The sequence below is a fragment of the Mobula hypostoma genome, chromosome 12, assembly GCF_963921235.1.
Source record: "Mobula hypostoma chromosome 12, sMobHyp1.1, whole genome shotgun sequence".
In the NCBI taxonomy this organism is placed as follows: domain Eukaryota; kingdom Metazoa; phylum Chordata; class Chondrichthyes; order Myliobatiformes; family Myliobatidae; genus Mobula; species Mobula hypostoma.
Window position 1 is genome coordinate 92574702 of NC_086108.1, and position 11295 is coordinate 92585996.

The window sequence follows — 11295 nt, forward strand, 5'->3', positions numbered from 1 at the left end:
GCTTTCTCTAATAGAAGCATTAATTTTATGGATTTCCAATCCTGTGGGGCATATCTGGAATCTAGAGAATTTTGGAAAATCACTACTAATATTTCTCCTGTCTCTGCAGGCCTTTTTCTTTAAGACTCTAGGATGCCAGTCATCAGATCCTGCGGACTTGTCAACCTTTTGTCCCAATAACTTCATTGTAACTTTACTGATTGTAGTTGTAAGTTCCAAGTTTTATATTCCAGGGCTTTTGTTTTACAGTTATTGGGAATCTTTTCCTGTCTTCTGCCACTGAGACAAATGCAAAGTATTTGTTCAAAGTTCCTGCCGTCTTCTTACTTTCTATTATTAATTCTCCTGTCTAATTCTCTCAGGGACCAACGCTTCCCTTAGAGACTGTCTCTTTACACTTAATTTATTCAGTTTATGTATTACTTTTCATACCTTGTTTTTATTTCTTGTCTTTACTGCTAGTGACCAGGTATCCACTTGGAATCTACCTGCTAACTAGTCTGCTATTTGGGACCTTATTATCTATATTTAATTTACACTGCATTACCCCACAGCCCTTACCAAAAAAGTCATTTTAGTTAAATGCGATTTTTCTTTAAATACACACTGGCTGATCCTTATTGTTCAATTCCAATTCAATTTTCTCTCAGGTTGTCATTTCTGGTCTTTTCCCAGTGATGTTAAACTGACAAGACCACGATTCCCAGATTAACCCTGTTTCCATTTTTCCATAATTTGAAATCCTCTAGTTCCCTGGCACCACCTCAGAGGGAGGGATAGTTTGCAACCAACATCTCTGCCATATCTAACTTTATTTCCCTCACATTCTTTAATCCATCCTGGCATGTACATTTAAGTATGAGTAATCTTCTCAGTACTTTCTCTATATCTATTAATCTTGGCTAGCACCCAAGGAAATTCCTCGTTTGTAACTTTAGCGAAGTTCGGTTCCTTGGCTAAGAGTATATTTAGTATGTTGGTCGTTTTTTTTGCCTCCACTAGTAGTTCTCTGTTTTGGTTTCCAGTAGATGACAAGGCTCCCATGGTTGTTGGCAGCACCTTTTAACGAATGGTTCATGCTACACAGCAGATTTCTGAGGCACCCACACACAAAATGCTGGATGAACTCTGCAGGTCGGACAGCATCTTTGGAAAAGAGTAAATACTTGGTGTTTCAGGCCGAGACCCTTCTTCAGGACCAGTTTTCTTAGACAATTTTATTTTCTTGTCTCAGATAGTATATTTATATTTTTTGAGATACAGTGCAGAATAGGCCCTTATGGCCCTTCGAATGCATCCCCCTGAAATCCCCCATTTTAATCCTAGCCTAATCACAAGACAATTTACAAAGACCAATTCACCTACCAACCGGTAAATCTTTGGACTGTGGGAGGAAACCGGAGCACCCGGAGGAAACCCACTTGGTCACAGGGAGAATGTACAAATTCCTTACAGACAGCAGCAGTAATTGAACCCAGTTCGCTGATACTGTAAAGCAGGCAACACACACAAAATGCTGGTGAACGCAGCAGGCCAGGCAGCATCTATAGGAAGAGGTACAGTTGACATTTCGGGCCAAGACCCCTCGTCAGGACTAACTGAAAGAAGAGATAGTAAGAGATTGAAAGTGGGAGGGGGAAGGGGAGATCCGAAATGATAGGAGAAGACAGGAGGGGGAAGAATGGAGCTAAGAGCTGGAAAGTTAATTGGCAAAAGGGATACGAGGCTGGAGAAGGGAGAGGATCATGGGATGAGAGGCCTCGGGAGAAAGAAAGGGGGAGGGGAGCACCAGAGGAAGATGGAGAGCAGGCAAGGAGTATTTGTGAGAGGGACAGAGAGAGGAAAAAAAAGGGGGAAATAAATAAATAAACAAACAAACAAACAAACAAACAAAGGATGGGGTAAGAAGGGGAGGAGAGGCATTAACAGAAGTTAGAGAAGTTAGTGTTCATGCCATGAGGTTGAAGGCTACCCAGACAGAATATAAGGTGTTGTTCCTCCAACCCGAGTGTGGCTTCATTTTGACAATAGAGGAGGCTGTGGATAGACATATCAGAATGGAAATGGGACGTGGAATTAAAATGTGTGGCCACTGGGAGATCCTGCTTTCTCTGGTGGACAGAGCGTGGGTGTTCAGCCAAACGGTCTCCCAGCCTGCGTTGGGTCTCAACAATACATAGAAGGCCACGTCGGGAGCACCGGACGCAGTATATCACCCCAACCAACTCACAGATGAAGTGTCGCCTCACCTGGAAGGACTGTCTGGGGCCCTGAATGGTGGTAAGGGAGGAAGTGTAAGGGCATATGTAGCACTTGTTCCGCTTAAAAGGATAAGTGCCAGGAGGGAGATCAGTGAGAAGGGATGGGGGGGTGGTGGGGGATGAATGGACAAGGGAGTCGAGTAGGGAGCGATCCCTGCGGAAAGCAGAAAGGGCGGGGGAGGGAAAGATTTACTTGATGGTGGGATCCCGTTGGAAGTGGCGGAAGTTACGGAGAATTGTATGTTGGACCTGGAGGCTGATGGGGTGGTAGGTGAGGACAAGGGGAACCCTATCCCTAGTGGGGTGGCGGGAGGATGGGGTGACAGCAGAGGTACGTGGAATGGGAGAGAGCAGAATTGACGGTGGAGGAAGGGAAGCCCCTTTCTTTAAAAAAGAAGACATCTCCTTCACCCTGGAATGAAAAACCTCATCCTGAGAGCAGATGCGGTGGAGACGGAGGAATTGAGAGAAGGGGAGACGGAGGATTGCGAGAAGAGTAAAGAAGGGGTGGCCAACCTTTTACATTCCATGCGTCAATTTTTTCATGCACGTGTTCAGATGCGCCATACAACTCCTGTACCCCCATTCAATTCTTGTAAAAATATGTTAATATAGACATATTTAGCATTTTTACTTGATATATTGATTTAATATAAAAACAAGATAAACATTACTTACCTTAATGAGACTTTTGAGTCTGTTTTCATTTCGCCAAGCTTTTAATGTTTGGAGTTAAATTAGTTACTGAGAGCAGCAGAGAATTATTCCAATTTGAATCAGCCAATTGCAACTTCATTTTGTTTTTAATCAATTTCATGGCTGAAAATGCTTGTTGACATCTGTACGTTGTTCGGGAACGACAGATATAACTCTGGGCAAATTCTTAGTTCTGGAAAACGTTCACAGGGTAATGATCGCCAGAAATGAATCATGTCAGAAGCATTTGGGACTGAGGGAAGCTCATCAAATTTCATGTTCAATAATGAATTTGTTTTCAAGTCAGTAAGTTCCATTTATATGTTACTAGGCATTTTCATGATTTTTTGTTCACTGAGTGAAAATGGGTTTATAAATGCGAGCATGCAGTCTTCTTCTTTAGCAAAATCAAGAAAATGACTTTCAAATGACTCTTGCAATAACCTGATTTTTTAAAATATATTTTGTAAAATTGCTATTATCTTCAGCACATTCACTCTGCTCTTTTAAATGCGGAAACTGGCTCAAATCCTCATTTTCTAACTGAGATGTGAACAGTTTTAACTTCATCTTGAATGCATTGATATCATTTACTAAGCTAGGAAACAGTTTATTCTTGCCCTGGAGTTTCAAATTTAGATCACTGAGATGGCTGGTAACATCAACTAAAAATGCTAAATCAAATAGCCAATTGTTATCACATAAAAGGGCTCTTTCCTCAGGCAGCTCATTTTTCTCTTCTAGAAAACTATGAACAGTATTTTTCACTTTCCAAAATCTACTCAGAGCCTGCCCTCTAGAAAGCCAGCTCACCTCACAATGAAGGACGAGATCGCCATATTCTAAATCTAACATTTCACAATATTCTCTGAATTGTCATCTGTTTAATCCTCTTGCTCTAATTTTATTCACGCATTTCACAACCAGTAACATAACATACTGCAAATTTAAAGTTTTTCCACGCAGTGACTCTTGGTGTATAATGCAGTGATATTTCAGTAGAGGACGACCTAAAAAGTTTTTTGAAGCAAAGCTGTAGTCCCAGCGGCATTGACGGCGCTCCGTCAGTACAAACACTGATGAGTTTACTAGAATCTAGTTGTATATTTTCTAGGCATGATTTTACTTTGTCAAGTATGTCTGATCCTCTTGTTTTTCCATGAAGCGACTTAAGACCGATAAGTTCTTCAAAGATGCTAAAATTATCATCAGTTCCTCTTATAAAAATGCTTAACTGGGCTACATCACATATGTCAGCAGATTCGCCCAAAGCTAAAGAAAAGAAAGTACAAGCGTGGACAAGGTCTTTCAGTTGCTCAGATACATTATGCCAGAGTTCTTCGGTGCGTCTCGTAACTGTTTGCTTTGACAGAGCAATTTCGTCTACTTTCCTTTCGATATTTTTATCACCAAGATATCTTGCAAATATTTGGAGACAAGACTTAACAATTTCTTCTCCATCAGAGAAAGACTTACGTTTTTTTTGGCCAACGCTAAAGCAATTTCATGGGACGCTTCTGTCATCGCCAAACTTTCACAACTTCTTTTAAAAAGTATATTTTGTCTTCTTTTGATTTCTTCCTTTTTCTTAATCTTTCTGTAACTCAGACCCAAGCACTAGCTTCAGTTTTCCTTCTATTTCAGTCTGATGTTGTGTTTTATAGTGTCCACTAAGATCATGCCTTCTATTATGTGAGAAAGTGTTTTCACAAACAATGCACGACCGTTTTCCTGACCGACTCGCTATAAATAAGAACTCATTTTCCCACTGTTCATTGAATTCCTTCTTACTATCACTTTCTGCTTTTCTTTTGCACTGTGATGGGTAACTGAATGTAAAAACAAGGTTTAAATTTTGAAGAAGTGCAAAATTGCAAATGTTCACAAAGGACGAACAAAGCTCAACTCCATAGCGCACGAGTGTCAATTGTAAACTGACTGGCAAAAACCTGCGACGCACCACTGGTGCAGACGCCTGGCGCCTCAGGATCAAACAAGTGTCAAATGTGTATTGAACAGTTATGGAATGACTGCAGAACAAAAGTCCTTCTTTCCTAGTTTGACTCATTGAATATTTTTTTAATTGAAAACAGATTAATGTGAAAGAAGATAACATTCGCCGAAAGATATGCACGAAATAATAAAATCACTAGAAATAATTGCTAGGTTTTAGATTTATTCTCAGTAAAACCCATTTCTAGCTCTAAGCTACTTGAATTCCTGTTATAGATTTTTTTCCTACAAATCGGTTATTGGTTAATACTTTTTGCATGAGTAGGCTTACCTTTTTATTATTATCACTGGGGTGCAATGTGCCACTTCTAATCATCCAATGCGCCAAAGGTTGCCCACCCCTGCTGTAAAGCGTCGTGCTAATCACTACACTATCGTACCCCACTCCCCCCAATTTTCATATTTCTTAACAAAACTGTGCTGTAGTGCTGAGGAATTAATATGGAGCTCTTATTTTTTTGTCACATTTATATTTCAATTTCCAGCCTTGAAACAAATCCCAGATGAATGAAACAATATCTAATGTAGCTTAGGCAGGATTGAGGAACTTGTCAAGGCATTTATTATGTTAGAGGTACTTTGTAAATAGAAATTGTTAACATTACATATATTAATAATGTGATCCATTTCTTGCATGGTTTGAAATGTACACTTGAGAATCATGTTACCATTAAAGGTGTGTGAAACTTAGTACTCATTGTAAAATACTAGTCTGGAAAATATCCCTTGAGTACTTAGGCATTGCCGTCTGAAGAGTACGAATAAAAATAAGGACCACACATGTAACTACGGTCAGTTGAAATTGCATTTGCTGCTTTTTTTGCATCCATGGATGCTGTTGATTCTTGACAGAGGTTTGGATTTTGAGTCCTTACCAAATGACATATGCATCTTGGCAGGGGTTTTGGCACGTTATCTGACCACAGGGAGACCCTGTAGCCAAACATGATTCTTATTCTCACTTAGAGACTGAAGAAATTTTTGAATGGGTGATATTGTAGCAGCAGTTTTTCCTTTGCTTTGAGGAAGGCAGCTGATGACCCTTTGATGTTTTAAGACCGTAGGACATGGGAGTAGAACAAGGCCATTCATCCGATTGAGTTTGGTCCTCCATTCCGTCATGGCTAATTTATTTTTCTTCTCAACCTTGTTCTCCTGTCTTCTCCCTATAACCTTTGCTGCCTCTACTAATGAAGAACCTATCAATATCTGCTTTGAGAGGACCACTGGATTAAATTACTCATCTTGGACTTCTTTGACTTTCTTGGCATTGGACACAATCTCATTCTGAGCAGAGGGGCCCATGAAAGATTTCAGTACTGGATGTGCTTCATTTGCTCTGAATTTTATTACGCTGTTTTTGTGAAATATGTACAGTGTATGTCACCGTGTGCCACTCTGAAGTGTATTTTCTTGCAAGCATTCATAGAAGAACAAGGAAATGTAATAGAATTGTTGAAAAACTGCACAAAAACATTACTGACAAACATCCAGTGTGCAAAAGACACAAACTGTGCAAATACGGAAAAATAACAATAATAATAAATAATACTGAGAACATGAGTTAGAATCCTTGAAAGTGAGTCCATAGGTTGTGGAATCAGTTCAGTGTCGAGGTGAGTGAAATTATCCCCACTGGATCAGGAGCCCGATGGTCGAAGGGTAATAATGTTCCTGAACGTTGGGATGTGCTGAAAGGAAGTTCCCCAAGGTGTTTTAACCTTTGAAGTGTTACCACTGTTGCATTGTGGGAAATGCATTTTGTGCAGAGCAGGCTCTCACGAGTTTGTGTTGACCAACAAATTTGCTTTTCTGTTGTTAAACGAAGGTTAAGTATTGGGTGGGAAGAACTCAACTGCTCCTCCCTGCAGTGGTGCCAGGAGGTCTTTTGCATACACTTGTCAAAGCAAAGGCTTAATATTTCATACTAAAGCCACCACATTTAGCTGTGTGGCTTCCTCAGTACCTCACTTCAGTATCTTTTTTTATGTTGCTTGAGTTTCTGTTGGAGGCCTTTGAGGTCACAAACTTCTAACCCGAAGGCAAGTATAGTACCCTCTGAACTAAGTTGGCTCATTGTAAACCTTAACCCTGGGACTTTTGGTTGATTAATGTTGTGATTTAATACTTCCTTCACGCGCTCATACATTCAACTTTGTTACTTTTATTAATCGTTTCATACTAAACGTACTGTGGAATGAAACTAGCTGTTGATAACCTGTCAATAAGTCAACAACGGTGAATAGGGCACAAACTAGATTTTGATCTTTGGTATCCTGGGGGATTTTACTTCTCTCCAGCAAGTAATAGCTACTTGCCCCATTTGCCTCAGCACAGTGCTGGATAAAGAAGAGAATGGTTCCTTCTACTTGATGGCTATTTCCTGAATGTACTGGAAAATGCAGGTGTTGACAGTATTGACTTGAGGGTGGTCTAACTTGCTGAAATGTATATGTTAGCAGATGAATTAGGAGCATTCATAGGCCACCCACTCCAAGACCGCTCTACCCGTCATTGGTCAGATTATAAGCTCAACACTGCACTTACATCTACCTGTGATAACTTTTCACCCCTATGCTTATCAAATATCTATCAACCTCTTCCTTATTTCAAAACGTTTAATGACTCTTCGAAAAAGAGAATTCCAAATACTTACAAACCATTGAGAGAAAAATAATTTCACCCTCCTGTCTTTGCTAAGAGGGGGATTCACTTGTACTGGATCACCCTACAAGAGGAAATGTCCTCTCCACATCCATCCTCATAATATGCTCCAGAAATCCGTATGTTTCAATCAAATCTAGTGACTCTTAAAAATTCCAGTGTGTCTGACCATTTCTCATAAGACAACCCCCTTACTCTGGATATGAATCTAATAATGTTCTCTGAACTGCTTCCAGTTTATGAACATTCTGCCTTGTATTGACCTCCCTATATTTTACACAGCTCTCAAGATGTGGTCTCACCAAATCTGTCTACACTATACACTCTAGATGTGACCTCACCAGTGCCCTCTGTAAATGAAGTGAAACCTTCCCTACTACGCTATATATTTCTCACCTAGAGTCATATGGAAAAGAAGTATTAATAAAAAGATTTAAAAAGAAAGAAAAAAGGAAAAGAAGCAGCCAAGGTCTGAACCTTGCATGCCTACCATCGAATGCTCACCTATATTAAATTCATTTCCAGCACTTTTTTTAAAGATTAAAATTAGTTGTATTTGTCACATGTACACCAAAACACATAACAAAATGTGTTGTTTATTTCCAAACAAATCAACGAGGATCCTGCTAGGCGGCCTGCAAGGTGTCAAAGTAGCCTGCCCACAACTCACTGACCCTAGACGTACATCTTTGCAATATGGGAGCTTTATGTTTTAGGATACATGTTGTATAGAAAGGACAGGCAGGAAGGCAGAGGGGGTAGTGTTGCTCTGTTGGTAAAACATGAAATCAAATCATTAGAAAGAGCTGACATGGGATTGGAAGGTGTTGAATCATTGTGGATTGAGCTAAGGAACTGCAAGGGTAAAAAGACCCTGATGGGAATTGTACACAGACTCCCCAAACAGTAGTAAGGATGTGGCCTATAAATTACAACAGGAGACAGATAATGCATGTCAAAAGGGCAATGCTGCAATAGTCATGGGGTACTTCAATATGCAAGTAAATTGGGAAAATCAGGTTGGCGCTGGATTCCAGGAGGGGGAATTTCGAGAGTGCCTACAAGATGGCGTTTTAGAATAGCTCGTGGTTGATCCCACTAAAGGATCAGCTGTTCTGGATTGGGTGTTGTGCAATGAACCAGAATTGATTAGAGAGCTTAAGGTAAAAGAACTCTTTGGGACAAGTGATCGTAATATGATCCTAAAATTTGAGAAAGAGAAGCTACAGTCAGACATATCAGTTTTATAGTGCAGTAAAGGGAATTACAGAGGCATGAAAGAGGAGTTGGCCAGAATTGATCGGAAAAGAACACTAGCAGAGATGACAGCAGAGCAGCAGTGGCTGGAATTTCTGGAAGCAATTCGAAAGGCACAGGATATATAATCCCAAGAGGAGGACGTATTCTGAAAGAAAGATGACACAACCTTGGCTAACAAGAGAAGTCAAAGCCAACATAAAAGCCAAAGAGGGGGCATATAATACAGCAAAAATTAATGGGAAGTTAGAGGATTGGGGAGCTTTTAAAAACCATCAGAAGGCAACTTAAAAAAGTCGTTGAGAAGATAAAGATGGAATATGTAAGTAAGCTAGCCAATAATATGAAAGAGGATGCCAAAAGTTTCTTCAGATACATGGAGTGTAAAAGAGAGGCAAGAGTAGATATCAGACCACTGGAAAGCGATGTTGTATATGTAGTAATGGGGACAATGAAATGGCAGATGAACTGAATCACTTTGCATCAGTCTTCACCGTGGAGGACACTATCAGTATGGTAGAAGTTCCAGATGTCAGGGGCCATGAAATGTGTGAAGTTACCATAGCTAGAGAGAAGGCTGTTGGGAAGGTGATATATATGAAGGTTGGTAAATCACCTTGACCAATTGTTGTGCACCCTAGGGTTCTGAAAGAGGTAGCTGAAGAGATCGTGAAGGCATTATCTTTCAAGAATCATTAGATTCTGGAATGGTTCTGGAAGACTGGAAAAATGCAAATGTCACTCCACTCTTCAAGAAGGAATAGAGGCAGAAGAAAGGGAACTCTAGGCCAGTTAGTCTGACCTCAGTGGTTGGCAGGACTTTGGAGTCAATTATTAAGGATGAGGTCTCCAGGTATTTGGAGGCATATGATTAAATAGGCCGTAGTCACCATGGTTTCCTCAAGGGAAAATCTTGCCTGACAAGTGTGTTGGAATTCTTTGAAGAAGTAGCAAGCAGGTTAGACAAAGGAGAATCGATTGATGTTGTGCACTTTGATTTTTAGAAGGTCTTTGACAATATGCCACACACGAGGCTGCTTAACAAGTTACTAGCCCATGGTATTACAGGAAGGATTTTAGCATGGATAAAGCAGTGGCTAATTGGTAGGAGGCAAAGAGTGGGAATGAAGGGAGCCTTTCCTGGCTGGTCGCCGGTGACTAGTGGTGTTCCACAGGGGTCTGTGTTGGGGCTGATTATTTTTATGTTGTATGTCAGTGATTTGGATGATGGAATTGATGGCTTTGCGACAAAGTTTGCAGATGAAATGAAGATAGGTGGAGGGGCAGGTAGTTTTTGAGGAAGCAGAGAGTACAGAAGGACTTAGACATATTAGGAGAGTGGGTAAAGTGGCAGATGGAATACAGTGTTGGGAAGTGCATGGTCTTGCACTTCGGTAGAAAAAATAAAAGGGTTGATTATTTTCTAAATGGAGAGAAAATACAAAAAACTGAGATGCAAAGGGACTTAGGAGACCTTGTGCAGATTCCCTAAAAATTAATTTATGGGCTGAGTCTGGTGAAGAAAGCAAATGCAATGTTAGCATTCATTTCAAAAGGACTAGAATATAAAAGCAAGGATGTAATGTTGAGACTTTATAAAGCACTGGTGAGGCCTCATTTGGAGTATTGTGAACAGTTTTGGGCCTTAGAAAGGATGTGCTGAAACTGGAGAGACTTCAAAGGAGGTTTACGAAAATGATTCCAGGACTGAATGGCTTGTCATATGAAGAGCATTTGATCGCTCTGGGCCTATGTTCACTGGAATTCAGAAGAATGAGGGTGACCTCATTGAAACCTATCGAATGGTGAAAGACCTTGATAGAGTGGATGTGGAAAAGATGTTTCCTATGGTGGGAGAGTCTGAGACTGGAGGGGACAGCCTCAGATAGGAGAGTGTCTTTTTAGAATGGAGATGAGGAGGAATTTCTTTAGCCAGAGAGTGGTGAAACTGTGGAATTCATTGCCACAGGCTGGTGTGAAGGCCAAGTCTCTATGCATACTTAAAGCAGAGGTTACTAGATTCTTGATTGGTCAGGGCATAATGGATATGGGGAGAAGGCAAGAGACTGGGGCTGAGAGGAAAATTGGATCAGCCATGAAGAAATGGCAGGGCAGATTCGAATTGCCCAATGGCCTAATTCTGCTCCTACATCTTATAGTCTAATGGTCTTATGCTAACTCTTACAATAAACTATAATATACTGTTCTTATTTAAATATTTATGAAATATTGTGGATGTATCTGCCTCACTCAAACCTTGCAGATTTCAACTTCCCTTGGGTGGAAACTTAAATCGTCAGCTCCTCCCTCAACTCTTCTTCGATCTGTGCCAGTCACTCTTTAATTCAATTTAAAATTGTACATCGTTACTATTTGACAAAGGAGAGGCTGTCTAAAATGTTTC

At 40.4% G+C, this 11295-nt stretch overlaps 1 protein-coding gene across 3 annotated transcripts in view; it reads left to right on the forward strand.

Annotated features, from left to right (window-relative positions):
• The window catches only part of alg14 (ALG14 UDP-N-acetylglucosaminyltransferase subunit), a 123182-nt gene that overhangs the window by 43705 nt on the left and 68182 nt on the right, over positions 1–11295 (forward strand). The gene's annotated exons all lie outside the window — the stretch shown is intronic.